Below are 13,821 nucleotides of genomic sequence, written 5' to 3'. Positions count from 1 at the left end.
TACAATGGATAAAATAGCCTATGGAATATTCATCAAAGGGAATGCTTCTCAGAAATTAAAAGGAATGAATTACTAGCACATACAACATAGATACACCTCAAATGAAAGAAGCCTTATACAAAAGAACATACTTGTGATTCTAGATGAAATAGGCAAACTGACCTATTGTGGAAGGAGAGTTCCCTCAGTATGAGTTGTCCTTGGGAAAGGGGAAATGGAAAGGGACTATGAAGGATTTCCCAGGATAATATAGCATATATCTGATAAGAGGTTTTGGTTACACAAACAAATCCATTTGTCAGAACCCCTAAGTGTAGGCTGAAGACTTGCATATTATATTTTATGTGCACTGAACACGAAGAGAGACCTTATCATCCTTAGTGATATACATGCTGAATTTAGAGGAATAAATATGTATTGCTATCTGCAATTTTAAGTGTAACAACACTGGTAGAGGGAAGGACAGAAATATCATAAATCATTTTATAAAATATTAATGCTATAGAGGGCTGGTGATATAGCTCAGTGGTAAAGATAAATGTTAAAATCATGTGTGATTTAATTATTACCCATCAAATAAGTTAAAATAGAAACCTAAGTGTTGAGAATGTAGAACAGTGGATTTTTAATTGGTTCTTCATCTCTGTACCAATTGACCCAAACACTGGAAAACCCAACCTATCTACTTAAATATTGTTGAATCCATGATTCAAGAATTCTAGTTCTCCCTATATATGCCTAACAGAAATGTGTTCACATATGTTATGCTACATGCTGGTGGCTCATGTCTATAATACTAGCTAGTCAGGAGGCCAAGGTCTAAGAATCTTGGTTCAAAGTCAACCTGGGCAGGAAAGTCCGTGAGACTCTTATCTCCAATAAATTACTCAGGAAAAAGCTGGAAGTGGTGCTGTGGCCCAAGTGATAGAGACACTAGCCTTGAGCACCGAGGCTTAGAGTCCAGGCCTGTAGTTCAAGCATCAGGTCCAGAAAAAAAAAAAAGAAAGAAAAAGAGAGAGAGTAGGAGAGCAGGAGGGAGGGAGTGCAGGAAAGGCCATGGGACTCTTATCTCCAATTAACCACCAGAAGACCAGAAGTGGCTCTGTAGCTCAGTGTTAGATCTATCCTTGAGCAAAAGAGCTCAGGGACAGTGCCCCAAGTTCAAAGCCCACCACTGACCAAAAAAAAGGGGGGAACATCTTTTAATGTTCCCAGGAGCAATATTTTTACTAGCTCCAAAGTGTAGATTATTACACCAATCCTTACTAAAATTTGACTAAATAAATGGGAAGCAATATACTATTTTCATAAACTGTAGTTATATTTAAAATATGGATGAACCTCATAACTACACCAATTTAAATGGTATACAGGGTAGTTGTCACTCTTGGGTAGAGAAGAGTAATTAGGGCCTGAAAGATGGTAGTTAGGTTGTTATTTGAGCTTGCTCTGATTGTGTTGTGATAGTTTGTGACATTTTGGCAGACTGCATTGATGGTTGGGGTACTTATTAACTAGTGTGTGATACTTTAACTAAAAAGCAGTCTTGGCCAGAACCTGTAAGCAATAAGGTGAAACAGAAGAGCTTGACATTACAGACACTGGAGGATTTGAGACATGATCGGATTTACATTAGGAAGATTACCAGAGTTTGACCACAGAGGAGTTACCAGGCTGTTTGTGTAAGTAATCCAAGCAAGAGCAACAGGGATGAAATTAGTATGGTTGGTATTTAGAAAGCCACACATCACGATTTAGATTAGGAAACCCCTGCCTTCTTTTTCTGCCTGAAAAAAAAAAAATGGGAATACTAGCAGCTACTACTGCGTTTGGTACTATTTTGACGATTTCCTGAATGAAGGGAGTTTAGTTGTGTCTCCTCCACTCCTCCCCTCCCCTCCCCCAATAAACGCCTCTGAAGAGACACAAGACAATGCTGAGATTAGGAAGCTTGGGAACAAGCACCTTGATCTCACAAGATCTAGGTCACCCCGCCTTCCCCAAAACATCTCCCAATTTAGGACTTGGGACACAGAATAGGTGGCCAGAAGTTAGCATGGAGGTGTTAAAAATCTGGACGTGACATGGTCGCCAGGTAGGGTGGGTGAGGAGCTAGGGCTCTTCTGAAAGCCAGAGTTCCAGCTCCCAGAACAGGAAAAACCAGACGCCAGGGCCGTGGCTTCGTCGCCACCTTCTGAAGGACCCGAGCCTCGGGAGTGGGCGGGGATTCAGGTGGGGCAGGGCCCGGGTTTAACCAATAAGCACCGAGGACCGCCCCCACCCAGTGATTGGCACTAATCTCGTAGTCCTTGAGGCGTCCCAGACCTCTCGCGACAGTTCAGGTCTTGAGTGTTCCCGGTTTTGGCGCTGCTCTCCAAAGCGCTTCTACAGGACTGGGGGCCTAACGCTTACGGATGGAGCCGTCGCTCCTCGGATCCCTGACCTGGGGTCTAGGGGCAGACTGTGTGGAAGGATCCCGCTTGTTCTAGCCACTCACGGGCCAAAGCCAGCCCCTCTACAATAAAACTACTCAGTGGCTCAAGTAGAGCAGGCCGTTCGCGAATACAGACTTGTCCCAACGGAACAGGTTAGCACATACCCAATTCCTGCTCTTAGCAAGGTAATTCATGCTGGGCAGAAAGATCCCATCTCAAACAAGCCAGGCTTAGTGTGGTGTCAAACTCCAACCCTGGTAGGGGAACAGGATTGTGGTTTGAGAATGCCCGGGGTAGATTCAAGACCCAACCTGAAAAATGACCAAAGCAAAAGGGCTGGAACCCTAATACTGGGGGGCAACAGAGGCCCTTGCTCAACCTTTTAAGGTGTTAATTGTTCCTTGGCTGTCTCCTACCCATTTTTTTTAAGGCAGCCTGAGGTAGTAGATGCTAAGTTACACAATGTTTTATTTTAAAGAAAAAAACCTTTCCCACTATGTAACCGTAACAGCTCTGTACAACAAAATTGTTTTAATTTACTTTGTTATTATAGGTGATGCAGAGGGATTAGTTAGGAGTCAGGTAATGGGTATAGTTCCTTTTTGTTTCCCCACTCTCCCTGTACCTCCCCCCTCCCACAAATGCCCAGCGAGCTCTACTGCTGCACTTCACCCCACCTACTGTATACACCATAAAGACATTTATCAAAAACTCAACTGTCATATCCCAGACCATTTTATAACGAATTGCTACATGTCACAGGGGAAAAAACCTTTGCTAGAGATTCAAATACATATTCCTTAGCACATAAACCTAGAGACTGAATTGTTTATGGACATTTTACTTGTTGGATATTTGTGGCCAAGTTATATCGCATACAGAACTGTGTACATCTTAAAAGTGGTACTTTGAGGGGCTGGGGATATAGCCTAGTGGCAAGAGTGCCTGCCTCGGATACACGAGGCCCTAGGTTCGATTCCCCAGCACCATATACAGAAAACGGCCAGAAGCGGCGCTGTGGCTCAAGTGGCAGAGTGCTAGCCTTGAGTGGGAAGAAGCCAGGGACAGTGCTCAGGCCCGGAGTCCAAGGCCCAGGACTGCCCCCCCCCCCCAAAAAGTGGTACTTTGAAGTGTAAGTAGAAAATTTTAAGGATGTAACAACCCAACTTCCCAACAAATTGACTTGAGATTTAGCCATAACCATCAAGGACTCAAAAATCAACATAAGTTTATTTAAAGATTTTGGAAAATGAGAAGTTATTGCTGGTTATGCAGACTGGTTGTACAAGGCAGGAATTATCTTCCATGTGTGAACTGTATTTCCAGGCTGACACCCCTATGAGGCTCCTTATACCCATCCAAGGCATCTTACCTCTTTAATTCCCCTTCACACCTCATTTCACTACCTGCACATACATTAACTCAGGTCTCTTCCTTGCCAAGGGCTCTACTCAGAGCCAGGCCATTGAGTTTTTCTGGCAGATGAGCACCAACACCCCAAATTTGGCTCCTTTACACCAAAGTTAGGGAAATTGGGTTCAATGCAATTAAGAACTACAAAGAGCTTAGATTCTTAAGCTCTTCTGGTCAGCTTTTGCCAATCCAAAGCAGACTGTTTAGTTTTTGCAATTTTACCAGGATACCGATCTTAAGGGATCCCATTAATCCCATAGCAACCAAGTTGCACACATGTCTTCAAACCACTGCACCTTCTGTAATGAGACTAATGGCACCTACCTCAAGAATTCTGAGTTAAATAAAAGGGGTACTTGGAGCAACTGCCCCGAGTCCCTGCCACCACCAGCGCTGTCCTGAGCAGTGTTGCAGACTCCTAGTCACTACATCTAATATACCACCTCATTAGCTGCACTTTCCTATTGCAATCCTGTTGGAATCCAGGGAATCCCAGCATCAAGTTTCTGTGCCTTGTAGTTTTCAACCTACAAATGAAAAGATTTTAAGCATTAAAAAACATTGAAGGGCTGGGAATATGGCCCAGTGGTAAAGTGCTCGCCTCGTACACACGAAGCCCTGGGTTCGATTCCTCAGCACAGAATACATAGAAAAAAGCCGGAAGTGGCACTGTGGCTCAAGAGGTAGAGTACGAGCCTTGAGCAAAAAGAAGCCAGGGACAGTGCTCAGGCCCTGAGTCCACGCCCCAGGACTGGCAACAAAAACGAGAAAACCATTTAAGTATGTTTTCGGTTGCTGTTCAGGCAACTGTCCATAAAACATCATGTACATGTGTTTTTAGTCCGATTTTTTCCGCCAAACACCGTAAGTACGTTCCCAAGCTTCAAAGGATTACTTTGTATACCACAAGAGTCTACGAAGCAAAAATTGCGTTTCAATGCATCCCTCCCTTTATAAACGTAGTAACTTTACAAACACATTGTAACTTTGGTTTCCTTGATTCAGCTGTAACTCCAGACAGGATCCAAAGAAGAGTTTTACCATCTCATCTCTGGGTTTTATGGAGATTTCCTTTACCCTTCTGTGTTAGCCTCTTAAGGCACGGGTCAACCTTAAAAGGGCACAGGAAAGGGCGACTTGGGAAGTTTGTGCTTTTTGGACAGACCACGCGGATCTCAGCCGTTTAACAGGCCTGGAAATCCGCCAGAGGTAGCGTGTGAGCGAGGTTCTGTGTCCCCTCCCCTTCCGGATTTGAGCCTTTGACTGGAACACCGGCAGCAAAACCCGCCCCCCCCCAACCCTTGGCCACGTGCTCCCAGCTTGGCTTGGTCATTCCTTCCAAGGCAGGGTCGTACCTGCAGTCGGAACGCAGACCGCTGAATCTTCAGCAGGCTAGTGATCAACTCCAGGGGCGCAAGGTCCGCCCGGGTTGGGGTCCTGGAGGGCCGGCCCTGGGGAAGTAAAGCGCAGACTTATTACCGGGGACCACTCCGGGTGCCTTGGCGCAGCCGGGCGCGGCCCAGGACCTCGGCGAGGCCTGTGTCTCGCGCAGCCCCGGGCCGGGCATGCCGCCCGTCCCCCAGGCCGCCGAGGACTGCTCTACCCCTCCGTTCTGGCCGCCAGGAGCAGCGGAGCTCCAGACGGGCAAAGCTCAAGGGGACGCGGGGCGAGCCCAGGCCTCTTACCCACCCTCCCGGGATGCCACTACAGCAGCAAGGCGCTGGAACCAACTCACCGGCAGATGCGCAGGACTGAAAGGCCGGTGGTCTGAGCTCGGCAGAGAGACTAGGAGGGCTGGGCGGGGCGCGGGGGGGGGGCGGGGGATGAACCAGAGAGAGGGACAGCCAATCACCGGAGAGCTGAGCAAGGGGCGGGGCGAGGGGGGAGGACCGCAGGGAGAGCAGCCAATCCCCAGGAAGACTCTAGGTGTGGGCAGAGTCAGGAGGAGGCCGCTGACTGACAGCCAATCGTCAGGAAATCTCTGGGGGACAGGTCAGGCCATTGGCTGAGGGCTGGTCCTGCTGTGGGTTGGCGGGGGCGGGTTCAGGTTTGCCTCATTGCACGGAATCCTACCTGGGAGCAGATTCCGCGCCTGTTCTTGGCTACTGGGGGCTCTGGGTCTCCGCGGCCAGAGTGCCTTTCTCAGAGACTCTTTTGAAGAGACCCCTGTTGTTACTACTGGGCTGGACTACAGCTCTGAGATTTCTTTCCAAAACTCGTTCTGTGTGTGTTCGGGACTTGGAACATGTTTTCTTGTCCCAACAAGCTCACCCCCGTTGCCTTTTCTGAGCCTGGATGGGCCAGTCTTCTGCATGCGCCCTGTTCGTTCATTTACAGTGCCCAACCAGTATAGTAACCAACGGGTCGGATGTGAGCCGGGGAGGGTGAGATAGGCCGTTTCTCCAAAGTGACAGGCTCAAACTTGGCAGCCATATGACTGCCTAAGTGGAAGTGAGTGCTTACTATCTGCTAACACAATGAATCCTCCAAATCTTTTAGCATCCCCCAACTCATAGGTAGAAAATAGACAAGGTGAGCAAGTTAGCCAAGATTATAGAGTAAGTATGGTCCGGGATGTATGCCGAGGCAGAGGGAATGCAGAGGCCTTCACCGTACTGCGTTGCCTTTCCCCAGGTGTGGGGATGACTGCAGGAAGAAGATCTAGTAAATAGATCTGATTCTTGGAGATGGGTGCGTCTGGTGGGATGGAAGGCTTACAGCTTGCTCAGAGCTCCCACACGAAAAAGGAAAATGCTTGACTGGCTAAAGAAGAACCACAAAGTATAAATGGAACGTGAGGGTTGAGAAGCATTGTGGCCTGATGTGAGGATGGATTGAGGCCAGAGCATGCTAGGTGCATGTGTTTTTGAACAGGGAAATGGCAGAATCTGACTGATGTAAGGGGTCATTTAACCCTTTAGGATGATTTGGGTGAGAAGAAGAAACTGAAGCAACTATAGTAATAGAAACTATAACAGACAGCCACCTCCTTGCAAACATTCATACGATTTGGTTGAAATGGTAGAGGGAATACAAATTTATTGTTCCTTTAACCCTTCTATCTCAAACCTAGCTCTAATCTGAATCTGTTTTTCTGGTTGTCCCTTTTGATACTGTGTAGACATTACCTTTAACACCGTGTTAGTAGATGTGGCCAGGCTACAAAGACTCTTAGAAAAGGTTAAGTCCATCTCCTCAGTAAGTAAGGAGAGTTAATTCAGGAATCCGGATTTGGGGATAGTTGTGCAAAGTGTTTTTCTCCCAAAATTAGGTGACAAAAATGGAAAGTGATTGTGGGACAATTTTAAAACATTTCATGTGAATTTAGGAGTAATCTAAAATTTTTACCCCTCTGATCAAATCCTTAATTCAATAGAGATAACAAATAGTTTATTTGAAATTCTAAAACCATTCCTTTGACTTAAAGGAGAATATGTTACTAACTTTAAATATGAATATATATATATATGTATGTATATCTGCTCTCTTCTACTCATCTCAGCCTGATTCATTCTTCCACCCAGAAATCCTTTGTCAGCTCTATTTTCCTGAAGCTGTGCACCCTAAGGACACCACTGGCTCTCACAGTGATCAAATCCAATGGTGCCTCATTTACATAGCTTCTCTGATATTGAATACAACTTTATACTTGGTTCTCAGCTCCTCCTTGCCACTGAGTATCTGAGTCTCTGCCCCTTCCTAGTTTTCATTCATTCATTCATTTTTGCTAGTCCTGGAGCTGGAACTCGGGGCCTGGGCACTGTCCCTGAACTTCTTTTGCTCAAGGCTGGCACTCTACCCCTTGAGCCTTAGCGCCACTTCTGTGTTTTTTGTTTTTTGTTTTCTGTCTATATGGTACTGGGAAATTGAACCCAGGGATTCATGCATGCTAGGTAAGCACTCTACCACTAAGCCACATTCCCAGTCCCCTAGTTTTCCCTTTAAGACTTTCTTATACCCTTCATACTATTTCTTCACACTCTTTTTACTTTTTTTTTTTTTTTTTTTTTGCCAGTCCTGGGCCTTGGACTCAGGGCCTGAGCATTTTCCCTGACTTCTTTTTGTTCAAGGCTAGCACTCTACCTCTTGAGCCACAGCGCCACTTCTGGCCATTTTCTATACATATGGTGATGGGGAATTGAACCTAGGGCTTCATGTATACAAGGCAAGCATTTTTGCCACTAGGCCATACTCCCAGCCCTATTTCTTCACACCCTTTAAGTGCTGGTTCCGGCTATATTTTTCCTTAATTCTCTTTTGTTATTAGCTGACCAACTTCTCTGGTATGGCAATAACAGAAGTCATTTACTGTGACTGGACACATTATTTTGAATACTTTAAACCAATATTCAAAGGAGATGTATTATGGGCCAGGGGTGAATATTAGTAATGTAGAATGAGCATTGAAGATCCATTCATAGTATTAAGCCCTTTATTTAAAAATACTACCATCATAATTTCAGAATTATAAACTGAGGCAAGGAGGTCTAAGTGGCGCTCCTAGACCATGAACCTTGAGGCAGAGCAGGAATTGTCATTCTGGGTCTCAGCCTTCCTACCTCCCACAACCCCACTCCATGCCATTCTGTCTAGTTTTTGACAAGAGCTGGAACTGTACAGCCACAGGGTATTCCAGAGTAAAAAAGTTACAAAATGATTTTGGCTCCAATAGTTCAGTCTCTTCTTTTAACCTCACACTTCTCTTTTGTGTCTTAAGTTTTGATGAATACCAATTTCTTTGTTCTTTTCTTTTGTCTTCAGGGCTTAGGCACTGTCCCTTAGCTTTTTCTCTCAAGGCTGGTACTGTGCCACTTGAGGCACAGCTTCAATTCTTGATTTTTTTTCTTGGTTGCTTAACTAGACATAAGGATCTCATGGACTTTCTTGTGCAGGCTTGATTCCAAAAGCACTCCTCAGATCTCTGCCTCCTGAGTAGCTAGGATTATAGGTCTGAGCCTTGCTTGATCTTTTGCTTTAGTGTTTTGCTGTACTGTAAATCAAATCTAGCACCTGTGTAAGCTAAGCAAGTGCTCTACTACCTAACTACATCATAGTCATGGTGTGTGTGTGTGTGTGTGTGTGTGTGTGTGTGTGTGTGTGTGTGTGTTGAATTCAGAGCCTGGGTACTGTCTTGACATTTTTTATGTTATTGGTGGTGTTGGTTGTGGCACTTGAACTCAGTGCCTGGGCACTGTCCCTGAGATTTTTTTTGCTCAAAGCTAGTGCTCTACCAACTGAGTCATGCCTCAAACTCGTGGAATCTTTTTTTTTTTTTTCTTTTGCCAGTCCTGGGGCTTGGACTCAGGGCCTGAGCACTGTCCCTGGCTCCTTTTTGCTCAAGGCTACTACTCTACCACTTGAACCATAGCACCTCTTCTGGCTTTTTCTATATATGAGGTGCTGAGGAATTGAACCCAGGGCTTCATGTATACGAGGCAAGCACTCTACCACTAGGCCATATTCCCAGCCCAGAATCTTTTTAATCTGTATCATTTCAATCAGAAGCATGCTTTCAAAATTAATGCTGGATTGGGAATGTGGCTTAGTGGTAGAGTGCTTGCCTAGCGTGCATGAAGCCTCAGTACTACATCAAAAGAAAGGCCAGAAGTAATGCTGTGGCTCAAGTGGTAGAGTGCTAGCCTTGAGCAAAAGAAGCTCAGGGACAGTGCCCAGGCTCTGAGTTCAAGACCCTGGACTGGCAAAAGATTAAAGTAGTGCTGGAGATGGAGTCATGAACTGCTGGCATAAGCCTTCTGAGATGGTATTTCTGAAAGTACAAGTGAGAACCAAGCATATCAGAAACCCCTGGCATCACTGGTTAATGTGTCAGTGACAGTCCCTACCAGGCCCTGCTGGGGGTGAGAGATGAGCTTTTGGGAACATATCCTTGGAGTCTGCACTGCTGACACTCTCCCCTAGAGATTTCTAAAATGGTTGTGGTGGTACACACTTAAAATCCCAGCTTCTTAGGAGGTGGATGTAGGCGGATCCTTTGCTGGCCTAGGCAAAGGGAATGACAAGATACTCTCAAAAATAAACCGAGGGGCTGGGGATATAGCCTAGTGGCAAGAGTGCCTGCCTCGGATACACGAGGCCCTGGGTTCGATTCCCCAGCACCACATATACAGAAAACGGCCAGAAGCGGCGCTGTGGCTCAAGTGGCAGAGTGCTAGCCTTGAGCGGGAAGAAGCCAGGGACAGTGCTCAGGCCCTGAGTTCAAGGCCCAGGACTGGCCAAAAAAAAAAAAAAAAAAAGAAAAATAAACTGAAAAAGAAAACAAAATGGCTGGAGGTATACTTTAGGTGGTAGATTGCTTACCTAGTATACATAGGACCCTGGGATTAACCCAGAGAGACAGAGAGGCAGAGAGAGAGAGAGACAGTCAGACACACACACACACACACACACACTCACACACACAGAGAGACAAAGAGGACTATGGAATGTATAGCCCCATAGGAGACAATCCCATCAGAGATTGGGAGTAAAGGACTAATGGTTACACATCGACTAGTTATTCCAAAATAAGCTAAGAAGATCAACCAGAGAATTCAGGGTAGACATTTGATTATTTCCAGGAGGAATGGCAGTGCTGGACTGCTTACAGGGCTCCACTTTTTTTTTCTCTTGGGAGTACTAGGGTTTGAACCAAGGGCCTTTTGCATGCTAGGCAGGCCATCTCTCACTTGAACCACACTCCCAGTCCTTTTTTTTGCTTTATTTCTCAGGTAGGGCCTCATGTTGTTGCCTGAGTTGACACTGGGGCCTGTGATCCCTCTATTCCTCCAGCTTAGCTATGATGGCAGGCGTAGGTCACTATGTCTAGCTTTTTTTTTTTTTTTTTTTTTTTTTTTTTTTGGTTAAGATGTGGTCTTTTCAAGCCTAGAACACAGAAAACAAAGGGGCATGATCTCCCTGATATATGACTGTTAAGAAAGGGAGATGGAGAGACAGTAGAGACCAGGTCTGTGAAACCAAAAACTGCTTGTCAAATGGTATTTTCCACAGGATTGGGGCAGCGACCCAACAGTATGTAACTAAAACCAAACAACTACTCAACATATAAAGGTCAAAAATTGACCTCTCAGTGGAATACAATAGCTCAAAAGCTACGTATGTACGTTCATATAAGTCTACTGTCGACATATTGTCTAATATCGACATTACATTTAAAGCCCTAGGCGAATTTTCTTGGGCTTGGCCACGTGGCTACTGTATATGTTCTTGATAAATTGTATATTGTATATATGTCTACCTGACCTAGAGAAGGGAAAGAAAAACAGGGCGTAAGATATCACAAGAAATGAACACACTGCCCTACTATGTAACTGTACCCTTTTGGCACAACACCTTATCAAAAAAAATTGTGTTCAATAAATAAATAAATTAAATTTTAAAAAAAGATGTGGTCTTTTTGCCCTGGCTGGCCTTGAACTACAATCCTCCCACTCTGAGCCTCCTGAGTAGCTGAGATTGCAGACAGGAAACACATGACAGGCCTCAAGCTTGGGTCTTGATGGACACAAGTGAGATTCTTACTACTTTACTTTTACCATACTACTAGATCCTCTGCAATGTATTTCTCTATGCAGTGAACTAATTTCCCTTGTGGATTGTCAGGGACACAGCGTGGCTGTATCCACAGCCTTATATCCTGCACAGCTGCTGTCCCCTGGGACCTGGATCCCTCGTGGTGTGATTTGTGTCATCTCATCAGGTGACACAGTGCCTCTTCCATCAGGACATGAGAGCCATTCCTATTTGAAATATCAATTAGCATTGTTGTCATCTGCTCTGTTTTGGATTTGCTTATCTCCCCTAGGGACAGTGCTTTCCATATTTTATTAAAATCCCCCAATGCTTGACATTTTCAGCAAAACATTTGTTTAGTTGGTTTTCCATAAAAGTGATGATCCATTTTTATAATTTCATTTGCCTTAGTTATTGAATTTTAAATAGCATTGTTGAATGCACTCACAGGGGGGAAATATAAATGCTTTAAAAAAAAGATTCAGACTTGCAGATCTCCTTGTCAATTGAATTTCATACAAATTAGAGAAAGCTAAACTCCAGTGCTCAGCATTTTTCTTCCCATGTGTTTGGGAAGAAGAACTGGGAGTCAAGTTCATGGATGCATAATAGAAATCCCAGAACTCTAGATGAATCAGTCTCATCGTGTGCCAGTGGAGTTCAGTGGCAATATCCAGCTTGTAGAAAGGGCATGGCAATGACAGGATTAGGCAACCCAGCAGGGCCTTGCAGGGGCCACAATTACATGCAGCTTGCTGTAAGATTATCCATGTCCCTGCCAATGCCTCTAGGCAGGAGCGTGGCTTGAGAACTATTGAATTAGGACAGAGGATGGAATTTCGAATGGGGCAAGGTAGATAGTAGAAAAAAGTGAAGAGCCTAGCCAGCTGCCAGTGGTTCGTGCCTGTAATCCTAGCTGCTTAGGAGGCTGAGACCTGAGGAGTGAGGCTTGAAGTCTGCTGGAGCAGAAAAGTCCCGCTGAGACTCCAATTAACCACTCAAAAACGAGAAGTGGAGCTGTGGCTCAAGCAGTAGAGCACTAGCCTTGAGCACAAAAAGGTTCAGGGAGAGCACCCAGGCTCTGAGTTCACAGATGATGACAATAATAATAATAATAATAATAATAATAATAATTGAAGAGCTTAGTCAGGGGGCTATGGTGAGTTAAGGAGTAATGTCCCCACAGAAGGAAGTCACGCGGGGTCATTAGCTATTTTTGGCTCCTATAGGAAATGCCAACCCTGAATGCTTAAAGCTTTTGGCTCAAAAGAAGCTGATAATCTGAATCTGCATGTGTGTGTGTGTGTGTGTGTGTGTGCGCGCGCGTGTGCGTGCACACATGCATGCTTATACATGCTAGTTCTGGGGCTTGAACTCGGGGCCTAGGCATTGACCTTTAGCTTTTTTGCTCAAGGCTAGTGTTCTACTTGCAGCTTTTTGTGGCTAATTTGCGATGAGAGTCTAAGGACTTTCCTATCTGGGCTGGCTTCAAATTGCAGTTTTCAGATCTCAGCCGCTTAAGTAGCTAGAGTTAAAGGCATGAGCTACTGGTCTCCAGCTGATAACCTGATTTTTCTTTTTTTGATCCTGGAGCTTGAACTCAGGGCCTGAGCACTGTCCCTGAGCTTCTTTTTTAGCTCAAAGTTAGCACTCTACCACTCAAGCCAGCGCCATTTCCAGCTTTTTCTGTTTATGTGGTACTGAGGAATCATACCCAGGGCTTCATGCATGCTAGGCAAGCACTCTACCACTAAGCCACATTTCAGCCAGTAACCTGAATTTTTATGTGAACTTGGTGAACTCATTAGATTTCATACATTGGCATTAATTCCAATGGAATTAAACACAGTGACAGTGAAACTAGAAAGTCCCTGGGCCACCACTCTGGAGCTTTGATTTAGGAGATATAAACCCTGTAAATGAATACCTTAATAAAATAGAAGAGAACTTATGTTTCTCAAATCAAGATGAGAGATGAGCAAATGTCAGTGTGTAGCTGGTATACCACAGCTGTTAGCAGAGACTCAAACCATAAAACTTATAAGAACAAATGAGCATTATTCTGGTTGGTAGCCAGAGGCCAGACTTCTGTAGTTGTGAGCCATTCATCATGTAGCAGCTTGAGATGAATGTACACGGATCAGTGCAGTGCCATAAGTCAAAGTCTATGCACTATGGATTATGGGGCCAGTGGTGACATCTTCCCACAAGAAAGCTATCCTATTTCAGAGTAAGGCCCCGCTGGAGTCCTTAGAGAAAAAGAAAGCAGGGAAATTACATAGTTTGCTTTACAAAACTCCAAGCCCTGACTTTCTGGCAGAGAAAGTAGTGGGAGTTTAGACAGACTGCTTTTGTCTCTCTGAAGAGTGATAGTCGTATATCATGTTCTGTTAGGATTGGGTTTCAGTATAAAATCAGCTCCTAATTAGTTAGAGAAAGCTTG

The 13,821-nt window shown here is 44.9% G+C and overlaps 1 long non-coding RNA gene and 1 other non-coding gene across 2 annotated transcripts; both read right to left on the bottom strand.

Moving 5' to 3' along the window:
• Positions 1-3,646: 3,646 nt before the first annotated feature.
• On the bottom strand, positions 3,647-5,641 carry LOC125364491. Its single transcript, XR_007213534.1, has 3 exons — positions 5,584-5,641; positions 5,204-5,299; positions 3,647-4,375 (listed from the first exon to the last, which is right to left on the bottom strand). It is a non-coding gene; the product is annotated as an uncharacterized LOC125364491 (long non-coding RNA).
• LOC125365094 lies at positions 4,852-4,972 on the bottom strand. The gene has a single exon (XR_007213644.1). It is a non-coding gene; the product is annotated as a small nucleolar RNA SNORA26 (small nucleolar RNA).
• Positions 5,642-13,821: the final 8,180 nt, after the last annotated feature.

Source organism: Perognathus longimembris, chromosome 16 (assembly GCF_023159225.1).
Source record: "Perognathus longimembris pacificus isolate PPM17 chromosome 16, ASM2315922v1, whole genome shotgun sequence".
NCBI classification, from domain to species: Eukaryota; Metazoa; Chordata; class Mammalia; order Rodentia; family Heteromyidae; genus Perognathus; species Perognathus longimembris.
Note: the sequence above shows the minus strand (reverse complement) of the source record. Positions and strands in the feature narration are given on the sequence as shown.